Here is a 12,968-nt window from a genome sequence, read left to right on the forward strand (position 1 = left end):
GCTCTGTACATCACCAAGTGTTAAAGGCTCCTAGTCCTAGGAGAAGTGAAGAAGTGCGAATGATTCAGTGGTAGGATTCCTCCCATGTGGTGTGTGTTGTGGTTCCCCTGGGATCTGGGTACCTTCACGGTGTGAGTGTGACTGACACGTGAGTCTGGGTGCTTTCCATTTTTCTTTGAATGTGGATGCTCAAAACCCATCACTAGCCCCTGCATCCCGATAAGCCTCAGCCTTCATTAGTTCTCCCCCTTAATTTAGCTGAATGAATGGTTTTATTAGTAATCAAGTACATCATATTTTTGTAATAAAGCATGTCTTTTTTTAACTGGAACCTCATATCCTGTCTATGAGTTAACGTATCTCTGTACCTGAAGGTGAATTCATCTCAAAATATTTCCCTGGGTGAAATTTTCAGGGTACCATTGTCTGGCAACTTCGTTGTCCATTTAACGTGCAACCCGACACACTTGTATGCCACACATGCTTTTCTGTACTTTAAGGTTCCACCACCACGACTCTTTCTTCCATTTCCTACCAGAAGAAACACCAGTTACTCTCCTGCCTGTCGTTCTGATCACCTTGGCTATCACATTCCAGTCTCCTGGAAGCTCCTCCTGTCCACTAAGAGCCTGTCTCACCTCTTCTCTAAAAGCCGCACACCACGCTTCCTTTCACAGATGCCGCCACAAGGTTATCTCCTCTCCCTTTTTCTTATTAATCTTCCTCACCACCACCAGAGTCGTCTTACAAATCACCATCATATGCTTTCTATCTCGGTGTAGTGCTACACTCGCCTGACTTTGGTGCAGGCAGCGTGGGTTCGGTTCCGACTCATTGACTGTGTGAATGTGAGTGCAAATGGTTGTCCGTGTTGCCCTGTGACTGACTGGCGACCAGTTCAGGGTGTAGTTTGCCTTTCGCACGAGGTCAGCTGGGATAGGCTCCAGCATGCTGCGACCCTAGTGAGGAATAAGCGATTAAGGAAATGGATGGATGGATGGATGCTGTCTAGTTACACTCTCCCCTACCTATACCTTACAGTCGGTAACCTCCTTCAGATTACATTGTCTGCACAAAATGTAATCCACCTGCATGTTTTTACCTCTGGTCTTGTAGGTCACATTATGTTCCAGAAAAAAGTGTTCGCTACAGCCATTTCCATCCTTTTGGCAAAGTCCACCATAATCTGACCCTTCGAGTTCCTTTCCTGGATGCCAAATTTAACCATCACTTCTAATGGGTAAAAGTTGCATTATGGTGGTAAAAGTGACTTCCACGTATATAGATTTTGTATACATGTGATGTCAATTAAAATTAAGTTGAATACATTCTTGTCTAGGTAGGTTAATTGCCCAGAGGTGTGAATGGTTGTTTGTTTATATGTGCCCTGCGATTGGCTGGCGACCAGTTTAGGGTGTGCCCTGCCTCTCGCCCAGAGTTAGCTGAAATAGGCACCAGCACGCCCACGACACTAGTGAGGATAAGGGGTAGGAAGATAAATGAATGAGTGATATTCCTGCCTAATCTTTGCAAAGCAGTGACCAAAAAAAGGAGCTGGATAAGGCTTTGGTAACCATGATTATTCAAGACACACAGCCATTCAGCATTGGCTTCAGGGAATGTGTTGCAATGTTTGATCCAACCTATGTTCTCCCAACTAGGAAGGTATGTGTAAAGAGAGAGAGAGAAGGCCAAAGCTGAGGTCTTGAAAGTCCCTTATGTGAGTTTGAGAGCAGACATTAGGACATAAATGAACTTTGATGCCAACTTGGCATACAAATTTATTAATGAGAAAGCCTGCCTGAAGTCTACACTACTTATTGTAGTGCAATTCCCACAGGCACATATCGCTGCAAATTTGTCCTTTGTGAAATCCTCCATCATGGAAGAATGGGGAATACAATCAAATGTGACAAGTCGAGTTATAAATGACACATTGAATATGATTGCCTGTGGCAAGGAGCTGTAGTTGTACCATGCAGTCTGGATTGTGCAAACTAAATTTAGTTGTAAGAAAGGCTTTGGAACTGACCCAGGTGGTGTCCACCATTCACGTAAAGGCAAGGAAGCTGGTGGGCTATAATAGACGCAGCAAAGTCAGCAACATTATTTTGTTTACATGTATATCGCTACATATTTAACTTTTTATTTTTTTTATCTTCATAAGAAGCTGGACCTTGTTCAAGAGCAGATGGGAAAACAAAAAAACATTTATGAGGTTGAAACAAGGTGGAATAGCACCTTTGAAATGCTGAAACGAGTAGCGTAGCTCAGGGAACCTGTGAGGGGAGCTTTGGCAGGCTTACAAACTAACATTCGTGCACTAACGTCTGATGAATATTCTAATGTTTGTAGGTGCTTATCAATTCTATTTCCTTTTTATGAGGCCGCTATAACGCTGTCAGAAGAAAAAAGGTCATCAGGCTCTAGTGATACCATTGCTAAAAATGCTTGAAAAGACGGTCCAGAAAGATTCGGCAAAGGCAACAGTCCTAATAGTGAGACCAGACTTGGCGACCATCTCATCAGGCTCATTAGCAGCGGCGTGCGCAGACATTTTAGGGGTCACAGGGTAAAGTTAGAAAAAGGGCACCTCTTTTAATTGATTCATTGTAATTTATTCATTCATGTTATACTCTTTGCTTTTTCCTGACACTCCTTCTCCTTCCTTTTCTAGATATGTTATTCTTTTGGCATTGTGCTGCAGACAGGATTGAAATGAATTGGTTTATTACTTTTTAGCTTCTGTAACTCTGAAACACAAAACAATTTGCTGAATATATTAATGATCCATTATTGAAATTATTATTATTATATTGCGCTCATAAATAAAATGCCTCACAGTTCTGAGGACTCGGGTTCAATCCCCGGCCCCGCCTGTGTAGAGTTTGCATGTTCTCCCCGTGCCTGCGTGGGTTTTCTCCGGGCACTCCGGTTTCCTCCCACATCCCAAAAAAATGCATTAATTGGAGACTCTAAATTGCCCATAGGTGTGACTGTGAGTGTGAATGGTTGTTTGTTTGTATGTGCCATGCGATTGGCTGGCAACCAGTTCAGGGTGTACCCCGCCTCCTGCCCGATGACAGCTGGGATAGGCTCCAGCACGCCCGCGACGCTAGTGAGGAGAAGTGGCTCAGAAAATGGATGGATGGATGCATGGCGCTCATAAATACCACTACAATTCTCTCTCCACACCTGGACATAGTCATTGATGGCAACATGAACATAAATTCAGTGTACCTTTCACAGGATTGCTGTCTGTCTGTATCAGGTATTGATAAATTTCTATCAACAACAAACTAGGAGAATAAATAGTTTTAAAATGAGGAGCCTACAATGAAAATGATTCCATATCTGTTTAAGACATGACTATTCAGGTAAAGATTGTGTTTTCATGTTCTCGTCATTTTGAGATTAAAGCTAAAAGAAGAAAACTTAAAAAAATACATGTTGAGATGACATTTGTTTAACTGGCCTCTGTCTGCCTGTATCTGTAGATTGCCCCTTAATTCAAAAACAAACTCCTCTACATCTTTCAACATGTCAGGGAAAGATATTCTCTCTCATAACTGAAGAATTTCTGTGGTGATTTATTTTCCTTCATTTTTTTCCCTGCAATGCCTTGCCAATTGCTAATATATGCAAATTTGTGCATTTTAATTAATCAGTCCACAATTTACATACTGATGCCATGTTTTAGACATGACATAATGAGATACACCTAACTGTATTCACATGTAATGTCCTAGTACATAAGCCTGTATGATGAAGAGCCTTAGCTAAACCAACACCTAGTGCTAGTGGCTTGTCTGTGCACATTAGCAAGACACACTTGAACCGTGTTTAGTCTTGTCATTTGTGAATTCGAGAACTTCCATCACCACTCACCTCCAAGAGTAAGAACACCCAAAACAGGAGAAAAAACTACTGAGGGCTGAGGTCTGCTGTTGCCTGTCTCTGCGTCTGTGCGAGCAGCCGCGCTGCAGGAGAAGGGAGAGGGGAGGGGGCAGTGGATGTCTTACAGAGCACATTGAGGGTGACCAGCTATTTGAGGTTTCTATTTTTTTATTTTTAAGAATCTATGTACAGTAGCTGAAACACCTGGTGTGTATGAATTTATGTATGTATGAAGTCAGTTTTGGGATAATGACCATTTACATGTATTAGTCTTTTTATTTGTCTCTGAAAATTTAAAAGCCATTTTAATTTAAAATCTAAAAAAACATTTCATTTTCAACACCGCTTATCCTGGTTAGGGTCACGGGGCGCTGGAGCCTATCCCAGCTGACTTCGGGCGAAAGGCGGACTACACCCTGAACTGGTCGCCAGTCAGTCACAGGGCACATATAGACACGGACAACCATTCACACACACATACGCACCGTCACTGAGTGGGAACTGAACCCACGCTGCCTGCACCAAAGTCAGGCGAGTGTACCACTACACCATCAGTGACTCTAAAAAAACAACAACAACAAAACGGACGCAAGAGCTGATGCCATCATTGAAATGCACAGATAACTTGCAGAACCAAACAGACAGAACAGAGCATCCCCTTCAGTACTGGTAGAGGCAAAAGTGCATACTGTATATCCAGGCCTGTACAGGCTTTCTATGGTATACTAGTGCACCCCTGCACCCAATGTGAAAGTATTTCTCCAAAGCAGGGGAAGTTATATCCAAAAAGACAAGCTGACTCAGTCAAAACACAGTGGAGAAAATGCTTTTTCTGAAAGGAGGTATGGGGTCTTAATGGTCCATATTTCATTAACAAGTTGATTGTATTTATTTTTTGCTCAAGAAAATGAAACTTGCAGTAATTTCCAATAATATTTTGAAGCAATTGGTAAAAAACTAATTGCCTTCGAAACACCCCTTTTTCAACGCCAAAATCCACATGCCCCCATGTGTTGGTGTGATGTCAGCGGCAGAAGTGGAGACCAAAGTCACTGCATAGCCGGTGCGGAAAAAGGAATGTATATTATAAAGTGGCAGTGTTTAGTCATATTTTATATACGGTATTTTCCCTGTCCGGTGGAATCCCCCCACCTCCAATCGGACAACATTTTAGGACAAAAGAAACAAACAAATGACTGAAGAGACTGCATAGTCAGTGTGGATAAAGGAATGTGCTATAATATGACGTGGCAGTATCAGTCATATTTTATATATCGTAGCTGTCGGGCAGAATCCCCTCACCTCCAAAGTGACAACTTTTCAGGAAAAAAAAAAAGATAGCACAAAACACTGCTTTGTTCAAGTTTGTATTATTGCTGTCATATATTGTTACACTCTCATATGAACAAAAGCTAGCACCCCAAAATTACAGCATGTTCAGTTGCTAATTTAATATCTTGAAAATTAGCAAATTTATTAGGGTGTCATCAATTAAAATGGTGAACACGGCGGCTGCCACAGGGTCAGTCTGAAACACTTAATGTAAGCATAAAAAAGCTCAATGTCGCTTGAGCATGGGTGGCTCTCATAACGGTGAACAACTCCTGGCCAATTATCAATCATCACCTCTATTTATGCCCACTTACGCCTTTGAAAATATCAGAACAATTGGTCTGATTGTTTTGATTTTATGGACATTTTAGCAGTTTCCTCTCCATAGACACAAAAAAGCAACACGCTTTACGTCCATAAAATCCATAATATTTTGGCTATCATTCTGATATTTTCAGAGGTGCAAGGGTGCATAAGCAGAGATGTCCACATACATTTTGGGTGATGATCGATGCATTTCAACAATTGATTAAAAAAAAAAAAAAAGAAAAAAAAAAGCCTCTTAAAATGTTTCATTATCACAATTTTTTAAACTTTATCGTCTAAAAAAATGCAGACTTTCAGTATCGGCAAATGTTACACCACAGAAGACGTAGTACTTCAATAAGGAAATGTCCAGCCTTCTGCACTTAACGTGTCAGGCTGTGACAGGCTGACATGTCTAAAATGTGGGTGGGCCAAAAGCTGGCTGAAAATCTAATATTTCATCAAAAAACAAGCCTAAATTACTAGTTATTCTATTTTGGGGGGATTTTTTTCTGCAGACATCATTTGTCAGTCCAGAACTATGGAATAAGTGCAAGTTTTTACGGTATTAGATAAGTCCTATAATAAAAATGAATACAGTCTCAGTCCCCATCATCCATCCATCCATTTTCTGAGCCGCTTCTCCTCACTAGGGTCGCGGGCGTGCTGGTGGGCGTGCTGGAGCCTATACCAGCTATCATCGGGCAGGAGGCGGGGCACACCCTGAACTGGTCACCAGCCAATCGCAGCAGTCCCCATCATCTCAGCATTCATAACCACAGTCTCCATAAACCCAGTATTCATAAGCACAATCAATACCCTATTGTTTGCAAAGACTCAACACTTGTTACAGTATGTCTTATTGGGTTTATTCACACACACACCCAAGACACCCTTCAACTCAAATCTGTCATTTACGTACCACCATGCCAGTTACAAATTCTGGGTGGAGCAACTCTGAAATGTGGGTGTTCTCTTTCAAATCTGGCCATGTGTGCATTCTCCTGAGGACTCATGCTGACGTTGCGGAACACACCGGGCCCATATACGCTCACTGATTGCCCGTACTGCGTCCCTACCACATATTTGACATACTTTATCATGTTAATTGGCAAAAAATCAACACCAAGGTATTCATTCACCTGCCAGGAACCTTTCAGTTTCAAACATGCTGCTGTGGCTTGGAATTTGTCTGAACGCTCCACTCACAACACATACAGTCATCATTTTGGTGCAATGGTGAGTTAGATTTTGAAAAAAAAATGTTATTTATGTATTTCCTTCATGAAGTACGTTTAAGTCTGTGGCGCAAACTTGTTGCATGGCACCGCTGATTAACAATAGCTGGTTTACAATAGCTGGTTTACCCTTGTTTCTGAGACGGACCTTCAAACATGCGTTCATTCATAAGCACAGTATTCTGATTAAATTTTCCATCCATCCATTTTCTGTACCGCTTATCCTCACTAGGGTCGCGGGCATGCTGGAACCTATCCCAGCTATCTTTGGGCGAGAGGCGGGGTACACCCTGAACTGATCGCCAGCAAATCGCAGTTTTCCAGATTCATTTCATACAGAATAATAAAAAAAACATGCTCTTTTACAAAATGTGTTGGAGTGGTGGGCATGTCAGCAGGACGCACGTCTTACTGGTAACGATAAACCTCTGTATCCGCTTCGGAAGTTAATTTCACATTTAAAGTGTGATAGATTTTCCAAATGGATTTCTATGGTATTCACGTCTCAGGAAAACGCCACGCTCCAGGATTTAGTGCCTCCCTCAGACTTCAATGAGTCGCGCTGCTTTGGTGGCTGCGCACACATGGGATGTACCAGACATGCAAACACCAAAGGCATGAAAAAGGTGACAAAAAAAAAATATTTAGGGAGGGGGCATGGGGGGGATCCCCCGAGCCCCCACAGAGAATTTTTATTATTTTAACATAAATTAAGCAATCTTGAAGACTCTAAAGTACAATAAGGCAAATAATAATAATAATAATTTTTCACGCGGAAAGCAAAGCAAAGCAAAGCAAATTTATTTATATAGCGCATTTCATACACAAGGTAACTCAATGTGCTTTACATGATTAAAACCATTTAAAAACAAAGAACAAACAGCTTATAAGCTGTTAAAACAAAGAGAAAAATAAAACAATAAACATACATTTAAAACAGCGTACAGCGCAACAAATATCATTTAAAAGTGGAAATGCTCTAAAACCGTGGGGAAAAAGAAGAGTTTTTAACCTGGATTTAAAAACATGCACACTTGGGGCTGACGTCACTTCTGTTGGCAACTTACTCCATTTGTGTGCAGCATAATAGCTTAATTCTGCTTCACTATGTTTGCTTTGGACTTTGTGCTCCACTATTTGACTGAGTCTGTCGATCTCAGAGCCCTACTGGGTTTATATTCCATTAGCATTTCATTCATGTATTCAGGACCTAAACCGTTTAGTGATTTATAGACCAATAGCAGAACTTTAAAATCTATTCTAAAGCTGACTGGAAGCCAATGTAAAGACTCTAGAGTTGGAGTAATATGCTCTGACCTTTGTTCTGGTCAGAACCCGAGCTGCAGCATTCTGAATGACCTGCAGCAGTTTAAGGGAGTCCAGTCAGAAGACCATTACAATAATCAAGTCTACTTGAGATATAAGCATGGATGAGCTTCTCCTGGTCTGCTTGACACATGCAAGCCTTCACTCTGGATATGTTCTTCAGATGGTGGAAGCCAGTTTTAGCAATTGATTTGATATGACTGTTGAAAGTCAGGTCGGAATCTATCAGAACACCAAGGTTTCAGACTTGGTCTTTGGTTTTTATAGTCATTGACTCCCGGTATTTACTAACAGCAATCCTCTTTTCTTTATTGCCCCAAAAAATTATCTCAGTTTTGTTGAGGTTTAATCGAAGAACATTTTGGCTCATCCAGATATTTATCTGTTTTAAACAGTGACACAACACCTCAATTGAACTGTAGTCATCTGGAGGCATTGCTAGATATAACTGTGTGTCATATGCATAGCTACGATAGTCCAAATTAAAGTTCTGAAGAATTTGACCCAAGGGTAGCATATACAGGCTGAGCAGGAGGGCTCCCGGAACTGATCCTTGAAGGACCACATAGGTCAGGTGAGCTTCGCGGTTCTGCTGGGACCACAACCAGGGCCACAACCCGCAGCACCTCAACGCGAAAATACAAAAGACCAGTGCAACAAATACGACACTGGCTGATTGATGAGCAAAAATGTTGCTTAAACATGAGAGTAGGAATAGAGGAGGTCCGCTCCAGAGGTGGGTAGAGTAGCCAAACATTGTCCTCAAGTAAGAGTACTGTTACTTGACAATAATGTGACTCAAGTAAAAAGAAGTCGTCCAAAAAATTACTTGAGTAAGATTAAAAAGTACGCAGTGCAATTATTACTCAAGTACTGAGTGAATAGTGAATAACTTCAGATTTTTTTTACCACCATCAGTTTAAAAAATAAAATAAAAAAATTACAAAATAATATGTGAATGTACAAATTCAGATTTAGCTGTGTTTATGTATGCACAGTCAAAACTACGTAAAAAAAACATCTGCAATTTACTGCACGGTGTTTTCTCAAGTTATAAGTGAGCTGAACTATCCACGTTTGGGCAGATAGTGCCAGACTACCCAACTTTGAAAATGTCTCAAGCAGAGATTAATTATAAGAATAAGCTTGTTTCAGTTTGGGTTCTGGCCGATCAAATAATACTGTCAAGCACAGCACTGTTTCATCTGTCCTCTGTCACATTATTCATATAATTGTGCTTGTATCACTGTGGCACAGTCCTCGTGAACAGACTCATTGCAAAAACTTGAAAATTAACCTATTAACGACACAGAAATCAAGGCATACATTCAGGGTACTCATGCAAACTGGTACGCGTTTGTCCCGGAGTGGGATTTCTTTAATTTTGTTCTTCGTTCTTTACATATATACTGTATATAATACCTGGATTAGAGTCACAAGGATTCCATCTTGCAGTGTTTTCGATCACCACTGGGGGATGTCCATGTTCCATCAATGAGAAGTGTCTACTTGTTTTGAGGGTGATGAGAGGGGAATTGTTCTTTGTTGAACAGTCATCATTCTTCCTCCATCAGCTGAGATGTGGGTCACAAGGAGACAAGGCAGATCTTCTTGGGGCAATCTGTGTCTGACTTCACTCTGAAGTCTTTGTTCATGGATTTTAGGCGGGAAGAAGAACGAGCCTTAACTTGTTTTGTGTCAATGTGAGTCAAAACAGACATCGTGACAGCTTATGGGCATCTGACAACAACGCAGATGCCCATAAGCTGTCACCTGACACCTGACGTCTAAAGTAAAAGGCAGGTTGGAAAAGAGTAAAACAAAACAGTCATCGTACTTCAAACCATGGTGGTGTAAATACACTGACGGCCTTTCAATAGATTCATGTTTATGAGACAGTTGGGCTGCAGACCTCATATGTAGAGTGCTACACGTGATTTGACAAGGCTACACCCCTCTCACCCTGCAGCTGAAGTCAAATTTTTTTTGTCGGACGGATATCTAAAGCGGCGGCACGGTCGCCGACTGGTTAGCACATCTGGCTCACAGTTCTGAAGACTGGGGTTCAAATCCCTGCCCCGCCTGTGTGGAGTTTGCATGATCTCCCCGTGCCTGCGTGAGTTTTCTCCGGGCACTCAGGTTTCCTCTTACATCCCAAAAACATGCATGGTTGGTTGATTGTAGACTCTAAATTGTCCGTAGGTGTGAATGTGAGTGCGAATGGTTGTTTGCCCTGCGATTTGCTGGCGACCAGTTCAGGGTGTACCCCGCCTCTCGCCTGAAGATAGCTAGGAGAGGCTCCAGCACGCCCGAGACCCTAGTGAGGATAAGTGGTACGGAAAATAGATAGATGGATGGATATCGAAAGCTAATCACAGTTGTCGCCCTCGTACCAAAAAGATATCCGCGAGTTGACCACAATTGACTTTACACAAGATGACCAAGGGCAATCATACATGCCAGTTGCTTTTAGAAGCTAAGAATACTTACAGTGAGAAGATCTTTAAAGTGCGTCTAGAACGGTTCTGTCCCGCCAGGGTTGTTAATCCGCTGGGTCGCCAGCTAAAAAGTGTGCAAAAAAATGTAAAATGTCAGGAATCAACTAGGAATTCCATCTGGTTGTGTTACAGCCTTTTGTTGAGCTAGCAAGGACTAATTACGCCACCTCCGGTTTAAACCGGTTAGAGAATTTTTGCCCATTGGTAAGTGGAAGGCCAAGAACAAATTAAGTAAGATTAAAATCGACCAATCATTTCGGAGTCATGCTTGGTAAATAATAAAATGGGGAACATTTGCATAATATGAAACTGTAATATACTTTGCTTTGACTGTGGTTTTACTTTACTTCTGGTTCACATGACAGCTGTAGCTTGCCAGCGGCACTAAGTCTTGTCCACTTTACCTCAAACTACGCCTTTTTTATGAGTGTGAACTGTGAATGCAGCCAAAACGATAAATGCTTATTGGGCGTTAGACATCACGTGGCAAAAGATAAGGTTTCTGATGCGATGTGGTGTACCGTACTGTACATTTCTTTAGCTAATATAAGCTAATAACACAACAACACTAGCTAATAAGCATATATATTATTAATATAATACATGTGTGTGTGTGTGTGTGTGTGTGTATATATATATATATATATATATATATATATATATATATATATATATATATATATATATATATATATATATATGTATATTCAGCACCCCCCAAAATGGCCTAAAAACCACTATGGCCTCTTCTTTGAAGAGCCAGAATATTTTTCTTATTTCAAGAAATTTTAGCGAGCATCATTCCCTTACACTAGCACTGGCAGATAATTCCACATTTACTCTCAACAATTAATAATGGTGTCAGCACAACAGCAGCAGAGCTTCGTAAGCTCCGCCCATGAGATGATGACTCAGACACACCCCTCCTGTCAAGCAGAATAAAAGCACTGCTTCATCAGTCTGTGCTTTTTATTATCTATTTTTTTTCATCTGGGTGTGTTTACAAGACAGCACCTTATTGTATTTCCTGATCTTATGGTTTGGCCCGTTTCATTTCCGTTGTCCGCTTTTTATTCAGTGGCACATGTCATTGCCAAGCCTCAACGAAGTGCCGTCTCAAATTGTATCATCGTAGATGTTGGTCCCTTACTTCCCACATCTCCCGCACTTTACATCCCTATACCCCATGACCTTTTCTATCCTCATGCTCAAGACAATGTGTTACTTTTCAAAGAAAATGGCCTCTGCCAAATAATTCATTGGATTTGTTGCACAATTGATCCCAAAGAGGGAAGCAATGGGTCGAGCATGAGGTGAGAGAAGAAGAGTTCTAGCAGGAAACTGAGGCTTAACGACGAGGGAGTAGGTCTGATCGAAAACAACGGGGTGAAGCTTAAGTTGTGAGCATTTTATATGGATTTGGTGAAAAACTTGGCTGACATACCGTCTTCTTGTCTGGACCGGGAACCATCGTTCCAGCCAATCCCAACATTCGGGTTATATCGATACATTATTTATCCTTTGGAGGAAATTTCTTTGTTGCACACACAGTAAAATGCCTATTTAAGTAAGCAAAAATGTTCAAGTGAAGCTAAAAAAAATTATAAAATATATAAAATAAAATGTTCAAAAGATGTAAATATTATACAAACAGTTTTGCAAAATAACTGATCAATGTGTGAAATGAGTTATGATTTTTCCTCTACACATCAGCACAATAGACTTGAATGATTGAAGTGCAGACTTTCAGTTTAAGAGGTCAAAAATGTTGTTTCATTATTTTATGAATTACAGCAAGGGTATCATTTGTGTCTATCTTTACATAATTGTAAATATATGAATAATTCTGGCGGCACGTTGGTCGACCGGTTAGAGCGTCAGCCTCACAGTTCTGAGGACCGGGATTCAATCCCCGGCCCCGCCTGTGTGGAGTTTGCATGTTCTCCCCGTACCTGCGTGGGTTTTCTCCAGGCACTCCGGTTTCCACCCACATCCCAAAAACATGCATTAATTGGAGACTCTAAATTGCCCGTAGGTGTGAATGTGAGTGCGAATGTTTGTTTGTTTGTATGTGCCCTGCGATTGGCTGGCAACCAGTTCAGTGTGTACCCCGCCTCCTGCCCGAAGATAGCTGGGTTAGGCTCCAGCACGCCCCGACCCTAGTGAGGAGAAGCGGCTCAGAAAATGGATGGATGGATGGATGGATGAATAATTCTTATTACAGTTGGGGATTTTCTCCCTGGATATGGTTTTCCAGGCTCTCACTACAGTTACCTTCACATGCAGCTTGTTTGTTGGTTTTCTTGTCTTTTTATTTTGGCTTCAGTAAGTGAAAAGCACACGCTAGTACACAGATGTCAAACTCAAGGCC

The sequence above is a fragment of the Phyllopteryx taeniolatus genome, chromosome 1, assembly GCF_024500385.1.
Source record: "Phyllopteryx taeniolatus isolate TA_2022b chromosome 1, UOR_Ptae_1.2, whole genome shotgun sequence".
In the NCBI taxonomy this organism is placed as follows: domain Eukaryota; kingdom Metazoa; phylum Chordata; class Actinopteri; order Syngnathiformes; family Syngnathidae; genus Phyllopteryx; species Phyllopteryx taeniolatus.